Source organism: Gobio gobio (assembly GCF_949357685.1).
Source record: "Gobio gobio genome assembly, chromosome: 22".
NCBI classification, from domain to species: Eukaryota; Metazoa; Chordata; class Actinopteri; order Cypriniformes; family Gobionidae; genus Gobio; species Gobio gobio.
Genome location: NC_137118.1, coordinates 33210886 through 33221248, shown reverse-complemented (window position 1 = coordinate 33221248; position 10363 = coordinate 33210886).

Sequence of the window (10363 nt, the reverse complement as noted above, 5' to 3'; positions counted from 1 at the left end):
ATGTGTATTCTTACAAGTTAAAGAACAGTCTTTGTGGGACAAGTGGATTTTTGAAGGGGCAAGTGAAAGAGAATTTTACTAGACAGATTAAAACATCAATAACAAAAAACAAGGCAATCAACAAAATGCAAGAATGATTCTACATTAATTTAGTGTAAGTGACAATCGTTAGTGGATAATAATATATAGACCTAATGTATTAAAAACTGATGGTAACAATGTTGCGCTGTTGACGCTCGCACAGTCTCTCGAGGAGAAATCAATGTTACTGAATGATTCAGCCCTTTGAATGAATTGTTTGTATCAAAGATTCAATGACCCATGTTCATAAACGACAGCCTCGTTCTTGAATGAATCAGCCGTTTGAACAAATCGACTCAATGACTCACTCATTAAAACATTAAAAGTCACCTGCTGCCACCTACTGGTGGTTTACTTTCATGTTTAAACATTCTTTCCAAATTTTCTTATTTGTATATTCAAAAATATTTAAAACAATCTCATAACATTTTTTAATGCAGTTGTAATTTTTCAGTGTAAATTATTTAATTTGATTGGTAACAGCCCTACAGTGTCTTATTATTCTAATTTAATTTATAGATCAAATGTAAGAATATAAACTGAAAGCTGAAGCATAGCCTATATTTAATAAGATTATGGGGAAAAATGCCCTTTATAAAAGGTAAAAATATCAAAGATATGCAGATTTAAATATGTCAAAGCTGACTGAACACTGTTGAGAATATTTCTTCAGAATAAATTATATTTACAACACACACACACACACACACACACACACACACACACACACACACACACACACACACACACACACACACACACACAAATCCGGACAAGCACATGAACAGGCTTAATGTCGAGGAGAAAAAAAAAGTTGCTGGTAAAAAGTCACTGTGGCAGGTGGTCAAAAAAGTTCATTTCAGGCCCTGTATCCCACAATCCTGTGCTTTCCATTCTGTGACAGTTGAGCAGGAAAAAAAAGATGGTGTCCGAAAGTTGCGTGTAAATGTAAGTTTTTTACCAAAATGTTCTACTTCTGATGTCATTTCTAGCGAGAAATTACTAATGTCCTAATTATATATTTGTTTAGTTCTCACCAAAGCTCTCTCCATTTTGCTGTAGATCATTAAACGGTTACACTGCCTAAGAAGTCTGTCCAAAATTAGTTTCGTGAGATGCCTTCATGCACAAACGCTGCCTTACAAGCCATTGTCTGATAAGGCAGCAAGGCAACAAGTCAGCTGCCTAGATTTTCGGACGCAGCCTGTTTTGCTCCTTGCGAAGTATTGCCAGTTCATCTGCCTTACCAAGCGTTCTTTGAGTTTTCTGTCTGATTGACTTGTGTATGATTCTTCCTGATTTCCTGACTTACATTTGTTGGATTTTCCCTCTTCATTGGTACCCTGATTTGGATTGATGACTGTGTTTTGGACCTTCTGCTTGCTTACTCATCTCCAGTGGTGGAGAAAGTACTGAATCTCAGTACTTAAGTAAAAGTACAAATAGCCAGAGATATATTTACTTAAAGGTCCCATCGCATGGCATTTTTCTATTATTTTATAATGTTTCCTGAGGTGTACTTATATTGTGAGTATGATTTTTACATCAAAAAATGTCATAATTTAGACATAAAAGGCTTTTTTTCTATACTGTTATTACCCCTCTGGCTTGAATGCTCTGTTTCAAGGGGCGTTTCTGCTGTGAGACTTCAGTGAAAACACCCACTGTTGTGATTGGCTGACATCTTTGCATTTGAAATGAGTGTTAGATTATGTTGCGGAGGGGGCGTGGTTTAGCGAGGCACTGCATGCATGAGATAGAGAGACTGACTGGGCACTCTTGAACCACGGAGAGCTGGAGGAAGTTTTATTGTAACAGACTTCATTGTAATAAATCTTATCATTTGTTTTTGTGTACATTTTTGACATTTCTGTGCGTTTAAATAGGTTTTAGGTCTGTATTATCTGTGTAAATAAGTAGGGACTTTTATTTTGACGGGTGTGGCAGTCTACGGAGCGATATGAAAAAAGAGGGAGCGCTCGTGAGAGCTTGCGGTTCATCATTCAGTGGGTTTAAGCAGATTTAAAGTTTACAGTTTGTTTAGCAGCCCCCGAAAAGACAATAGGGTGTGTATGTGCTTGTTTACTGTCATTTGTAATGAGTATGTTTGTGTATTTCGCTGTATTGTTTGTTATTGATAATGCTATGGAGAGAGAGTTTGTGTATGAGGTGTTTATGCGCACTTCTTTTTTTTCAGCTCTTACGGTGATTATTGGAGATAAACGGTTTCAATAAACTCCTGAAACATCAGTAAAGTCTAGCAATCATTCGGACGGGGTCCGCTACATTTATTGTAACGTACTGAGTTGTTGAGAGCGCTGTGCTGTTAGCGCGAGCTTATTTGTATCTGAGAGTTCTGAATAAACAGTCCCAATCACGTCGACTCTCTGTCTTCCACATTTGTAACACATGTAATGTACCATTACAGCCGTCGAGATGAACGAATCGTCAAAGTGTGGATTATAGCATTATTTTATGATCTAGTCCTATCACATGAAGAGCTGCAGTGATGAGCATTGAGTACACAGGCAGTCTGTTGATCGCGTGAATGGAGTGATCTTGTCATTGCAATGTGTTGTCTCTCACAAAATGCTTTCACCACAACTAACAGCAAACACGACATGGACATGAATACAGTAAGAGCTTTGTGCAGCATAACAGCGTCATTCATTATAATGGCAGTTTGGGCAAGTGTGCAGATACACTTGCGACGTGCGATTAACAGCTCCGGGCATTATAAATAGTGTTCTTTGAACTCTTTATGTAGTTTAATTACTTAAAAAAAGGATTTGTTTCATGGTACTAACAGAAACGATCGTTTTAGTCACTGGCTTGATTCACTGATGCACTATGCTTAGGGGGATGGCGTGCAAGATGGCGCCCTGATCACATGTGCGTTTATGAGCTCAGCAATCCCAAATTGTTTTATAGTAGTTACAACGAAACTTTAGATGATTTATTTTGAGAATTTCCGTTTATTAATGCCTTGATTTTTTGGAACAACAATAATGGGAGGATCAGAAAAGAGGAAAGGTGTGAAGAAGTCAGGGAAAACAGTGTCAGATACTCCTGCTAGATCTGCTAGCACAGGTGACGATAAACAAGCAGTCGAACTACATAGCAGCACTCCTGCAACCGTGGTATTGAAGGACAGTTTGCATGATTATTGTGAACAAAATTATGATTCTGAGATTATGCTGGCTGAAGAGGTGTTTCCACCGCTTCCCGAAACCCCATGCAGTTCCCCAGCCGTTAAACTTCGGAGAACTGATAACGTAAATGCCACAGTTATCTCAACACAACTCTCCGAGCTCTCACAGTTGGTGAAAAACAGATCAGACGGTCTGGAAAAGTTGATTGGCGAAAACTCGCGGGTGATTAAAGACATGAAGGAGGAGATCTGTAGGAATACGGAACGAATCTCTGGAATGATGGAAACCATTGAGTTTGTCTGCAGCGAAGTTAAAAGCTTGAAAAAAAAGAGTTGATTCTATTGACTCGCGCGCAAAGAAAGAAGAAATGAATGCCACTGAGCGAGAAAATCGCCTTGCTCATTTAGAAGCTTACACACGCAGATGGAACCTGAGAATCCACGGAATTCCGGAGAAAGAAAGAGAAAACGTCCGTCAGGAGGTTATCAAAGTGTGCCAACGCCTTCTACCACAGTTTAAAGATAAATTCCCTGAAGTAGTTGATGTGGCACACCGACTTGGCCGTGTTAATTCAAATGATAAAGCTTGTGGAATCATCTTCCATGTCGCCTCGCGTTTTTAACAAGATGCTGTCTGGCATGCCGCCAAGGATGCTGCGTTTCTGATTGAGAACCGACTGAAAATTACGGAAGACTTGTCACGGATTTCTACTGACGAGGCAAGTTGTTGGACCCAAGTGCAGTTTAATCAAAAATATCACAACATAAAACAAAGACTTGGCAATACTCAAAACAAAGACTTGACATGGCTAAACATAAACCTCACCTACACAGCAGGTTACAACATCAATAACAGACAAGGACACACGGCAAATATTTAAATACACAGGGCTTAAATACACAGACTAAATGACAAGTGACACCTGTGAACAGTGATGAGACAATTAGCCAATGACATGACACAACACATGAGGGCATAGGAATCACATGACAATGAATCACATGACAAAACCAGGAAACTGAAAGGACAGGACAAAAGGTGTGTTCGACATCGGCTGCGGCTGGATGCAACTGATCGGCGAGAGTAGCCGCGTGCAGGCGGGGAGGAGCTGCAAACGGAGACTTGAAGTCGGACACTTTCTGCTTCCCGCAGTGACGCTCGCGCTGTGTTTGCATACTTTATCAGCTGAAGTGAAATAAATGCAATATTTGGCAATACACAGATGTTTCAGAGACATTATTTTCATGTAATACTTCATGTACTGCTTAAGGGTGTGTTTGTACAAGAATAAAGTTCAACATATAAGCCTACACTATCAATGAAGTGGGGTCTATGTTTTTAATCAGTTATATTTTGATAAACATGACAATATAACATCGCGACTACATGAAAGCAGGTTTTACTGTTATAAAAAACAGATTTGTGCGCATTAGTGGAGCTGAAGGTTTTAGAATAAACACGAAACACACGTGATCGCTGTCATGCGGTGAATCTGGCCAATCGTGGAATGGCTGTGTCGTCATCAGAGTCCGTGCAGCCTCGAGCAGCTGCTCTGGAGAAACTGCACCGGCTGTATTCGCCGGCTGCTCTCGAATCGCTCTCGCGGAACTTTGTTGACATACGTCACTGTCACGTGGCGTCGGCGCTGCCTCAAGTCGGATAAAATTTCTAACCGGCATGCACTACTTCTAGTCAGCCGCCGATCGATCTGCGCATCGCTGGGTGAAGTCGAACAAGCCTAAACTTAGAAACATGACAGTAAACGTGATGAACTAATCACATGAAACATGAACCAACACAAACACCCTGTGACAGATCCCCCCCTCTATGGGCGGCCCCTGACGCCCAAACAACACCATCACATCAATAGCCTAACAATAAAGGGTCTAAACAAAAAGGTCTTGGGGGAGGGATGGTGGGCCAGGCCCATGCAGGGGCACCGGACCCAGACGTGACATGGCCGGGCCTGGGAGCGTGGGCGGACCAGGACCCTGTGGACCCTGTGGCGTGGGCGGACCAGGACCCTGTGGACCCTGTGGCGTGGGCGGACCAGGACCCTGTGGACCCTATGGCATGGGCGGACCTGGACCCTGTGGACCCTGTGGCGTGGGCGGACCTGGACCCTGTGGCGTGGGCGGACCTGGACCCTGTGGCGTGGGCGGACCTGGACCCTGTGGCGTGGGCGGACCTGGATCCTGTGGCATGGGCGGACCTGGACCCTGTGGCGTGGGCGGACCTGGACCCTGTGGCGTGGGCGGACCTGGACCCTGTGGCGTGGGAGGACCTGGACCCTCAGGCGTGGGAGGACCTGGACCCTCAGGAGCCGTGGACGGCCATGGGGGCAACGGCAGTTCAACCGGCCATGGCGGCAACGGCAGTTCAGGGGGCCACAGAGGCTTGGCCTTCGTGGCCTCCATGTACCCCTTGCCCCCCCAAAAAAATTTCTTGGGCGGGACAGCGGGCTCGTGGGCTGGAGCCTGGACTTGGGCTGGAGCCTGGACTTGGGCTGGAGCATGACCACTTAAAAAATAAATAAAGTCAATGTATTGCCAAAAGGTGCAGGGGTGTTCCTCTGATGGCATGAGGGCTGAAAAGTCAGAGTCCAAACCGGAACAAAAGCACCTTTTAAGCAAGGTCTCATCCCAGGGCAAAAAAATCCATGAAACGAATGAAGTCTCTGACGTCGTCCTCAATGGGACGCTGGCCTTGACAAGGGTGGGCAATTTTAACTGCTGGGTCCATAATGGCGGTCTGTTATTCTGTCACGGTTTCTACTGACGAGGCAAGTTGTTGGACCCAAGTGCAGTTTAATCAAAAATATCAAAACATAAAACAAAGACTTGGCAATACTCAAAACAAAGACTTGACATGGCTAAACATAAACCTCACCTACACAGCAGGTTACAACATCAATAACAGACAAGGACACACGGCAAACATGAGGGCTTAAATACACAGACTAAATGACAAGTGACACCTGTGAACAGTGATGAGACAATTAGCCAATGACATGACACAACACATGAGGGCATAGGAATCACATGACAATGAAACACATGACAAAACCAGGAAACTGAAAGGACAAGACAAACTTAGAAACATGACAGTAAACGTGATGAACTAAACACATGAAACATGAACCAACACCAAAACACCCTGTGACACCGATAGAGCGAGGAGAATGACGCTTTGGCCCATAGTTGAAAAGGCCCGAAAAGAAAACAAAAGGGCCTTTTTCGTCGGCGGTCGAGCGTTTGTAGATGGTAAGGAAATATTTCCTCCTGCTTAAAAGTTAACGGATCTGAATTCCGCATTGGCTGATGCTACGCTGACTTGACATTGGAACTGATTTGCGAGTAATTTCTGGAACTTTCACTCTGATCCAAAATACCGTTACCCACTTCTGATGGTGATGTGCTTATTTTATTTTATTTTTTCTCTCCCCTGGACACTTAACATTTAAAAAGAAGAAATATGATTACTAAAGACTTTTATCGATTTAAGTAAAAAATGCTAATTATTTGAACCCATTTAAAAGGGGAATTATAGTTGTTGTTCCTCAATTGTATGTTTGTTCTCTTGATAGATTAATGAAGGGATTGTTAACCTCATCCCTTACTTGTTCTGACCAGTTAGGGTCCCCATCTCAGTGACTTAGTCCTTATACTTGTTCAGGGCCGTGCAGAGAGTTCTTCAGGGGCAGGGGCTCAAATGTAAAAAAGGGCAATATGTAAATATATATATATATATATATATATATATATATATATATATATATATATATATATATATATATATATATATATATATATATATATATATATATATCCTTATATAGGATATCCTTATCCTTATAATCAAAAATACAGAAAAAACAGTAGCCTAATATTGTGAAATATTATTACATTATGTTCTTTTTATAAATCAAAAAATCTTGAAAATAGTATCACAGTTTCCATCATTGACATTAAATCCTCATATTAGAATGATTTTTGAATGATCATGTGACACTGAAGAGTGGAGTAATGATGCTGAAAATCCAGCTGTGATCACAGGAATAAATTATATTTAAATTATTTTAAAATAGAAAACCATTATTTTAATAATATTTCACAATATTGCTGTTTTTTATCAAATAAATGCAGGCTTGATGAACATAAGAGACTTCTTTCATAAATCATAATGCTGCATAATATTCAAAAATGGTAATATAATAAAGTCCTTTCACACAACCATTTCGCCAGCCTACACTTAACATAATAGGCCTGTAGGTACTCGTGGCACTTGGGTTTTGTTAACTTTGCTAGTTTCATGAAATAGTAAACGGTGTATCAATATACATAAATGCGACTTTTGCTGCTGCATGGTTTTGTGCAGATTTGTTTGTTGTCAGTTAAAATCCATTTTGTCAGTGATGCAATTTATAAAATGAGACAAACCGCAGGAAATCGTTCCTCAAACGTTAGTTCATCTGTCCGTGTAATTTTCAAGCGATTTTTGAATAAGAACAGAAAATTACCGATCCACTTCACATCGCCCAATGGAATTTGAACTTGCTTTGCCAGATCACGATTGGTTGGTGTATATACATGACAAACGGGCATTGGTCAATTGTGTAATACTTTAAAATATATAATATATAGATTTGTAATTAAATCAACACATTAGCTCTGATTATGGATGAAAAAAAAATTTGGTTTACTTTTTTCCCATAAGGCCACACACACGCTCTGAAAGGACCATATTTGGCTCGAGAGCCATTTCCGAACAGTGGAAAATCAGCTGTCAATCAAAACACACGCAACCCATAGCAACGCGTTATGGCAACGCCTCAACAGAAATTGTCCGACTTTTGAGCCGTTCGTTACTATTGTATACATTGTCATGTTATAATAATCACATTTATTTTGTTTTATTGACCACGATATTATCATTGATATTTGTCTGAGAGGGGCACTTTTGATTCATTTTGAAAAAGGGCAGGGGCTCGAGCACCCAAAGCCCCCCCCTCTGCACGTGCCTGTACTTGTTCTTTGAACTAATTATTTCTTCTATTGTTCTGTTTTTTTTTCTTTTTTCTTCTTCTCTTTATTCCTCTATGTCATTATCTGTTATTTCCTTAAATTGTAGAGGGCTACGAAACATTCTTAAGCGCAAAGCAGTTTTTTGTATCTTAAAAGTCTCAACACAGATCTTTGTTTCATACAAGAATCTCATTCAACTTTACAAGATGTCAATTTATGGAGAGCACAATGGGGGTTAGAAATGTGGATGTCTCACGAAAATGAATATTCTGCTGGAGTTTTAAAGATCCTGGCTACTGATTGTGACATCAATGGTCACTACATTATACTTGTTTTTCAGTTTGCAAATATGACTTGTATTACTGCTAATGTATATGGGTATAATTCACCAAAAGATAATAAGGTATTTTTTAATATATTAGAAACGCGTATGTCATATGTTATCTAAATTTCCAAATTCTTTCTTAATATTCAGTGGCGATTTTAATGTTGTTTTGAATTGTACCTTGGACAGATGCCCCCCCCCCCCAATCTACTAATACTAATTCTGAGTATCTATTATCCTTTATGCAAAAATGTTCTGTTGTAGATGTGTGGCGAGAAACCCATCCCTTGCAAAAAGTATTCACATGGAGCAATAATTCTCTTTCTAGACAATCCCGACTTGATTTGTGGTTGACCTCAGCAGAGTTATCTAATATAAAGACTGATATACCTCCCTCACCATTTTCTGAGCATAAAGCCATATCTATCTGTATTACATTTGTATCCTCTCCCTCACAAAGTAAAATCCTCGTATTGGAAACTTAATACCTCAATTCTTCAACATAATGAAGTTCTCACTAAGATTGACAACTTAATTTCCTTTTACTGGCATAAAGCCAATAATGAGAATATTTTTTGTAATAATTGGGAACTTCTTAAATATGAAATTGGGAAGTATTGTCGGAAATACAGTAGTTTGTTAGCAAAATTAAGAAAAAGTAATGAGAACCAGATTATGACTAGAATTTCGTCATTATCATGTAAAAATGTAGATGATCTTACAGATTCAGAAAAAATTTAGCTTGTTAAGCAAAAACATAATTTAGAGAATATGGCGTCCTCCATTCTTTCCGACAACAAAGCACCTGAACACAAAAAGCTCGTAATCACGACTATTTAAGTGGGACGTAGGAAATTTCCGATAGCACGTGAAGGCAGCATAACACAAACAGAGAGAGAAATGAATCAATGAACCCATGAATCATGACACTTACCTCATCTGACGTTAGAGCAACTGAGGGAATTGGCCATGTTTGCAAAAGGTCCAGAAGACGAGGTAACAAAAAACATGTTTTGATTCATCGAATTAATGAAGAGATTGACGAAGTAATTGAAAAAGAGGATGAGGAGGCAGCACGTCATTTCGTTGTCAGTGTGGTGGAATTGATTAAAGAAATGAAAGGCCAGGGTGCTCGTGAGGCAGTGAGGAGCTTGAGGAAGGATGAAGATGAGCTGGAAAAGTAAAAAAAAAAACAATATGCAGACCTCCAACTTAGTTTCCAGAACTCTACAAAAGCATTAGAGAGTGAAATTATGAGCGATCAAGTACGGATAAAAGAGAACAGAACAGCTCCAACTACATTGATTGACGCTCAGCCACAGCCATCACGAGTGCCAGAGGCAACCATCAGGTGTGATTTCAAAAATTTGGGACAAATGGGAGAGAGAGGTCAGAAAGATTGTCTGTCTAAAGCAAATTTGATGCATCAGATTGAAAGTGGAGATCAGAAAGGCCATACAGAGACAGAAATTGTGGATGTGGTTGTGAGGGCCATCAGTCCAGGTCTTAGTCTCCAGGATATGCTAGAAATTAAAAGTCATCTGACCCTTCTCCAACTGAAATCCATCCTTAAGGGTCACTTTAAGGAGGATAGCCCCACAGAATTGTATCATCTGACCCTTCTCCAACTGAAATCCATCCTTAAGGGTCACTTTAAGGAGGATAGCCCCACAGAATTGTATCACAAGCTGATGAACATCACATAAGACAGTCGTGAATCACCCCAAAACTTCTTGTTCAGAGCCATAGAAATGAAAGCTCTAGCGTAAAGTTCTGCCAGG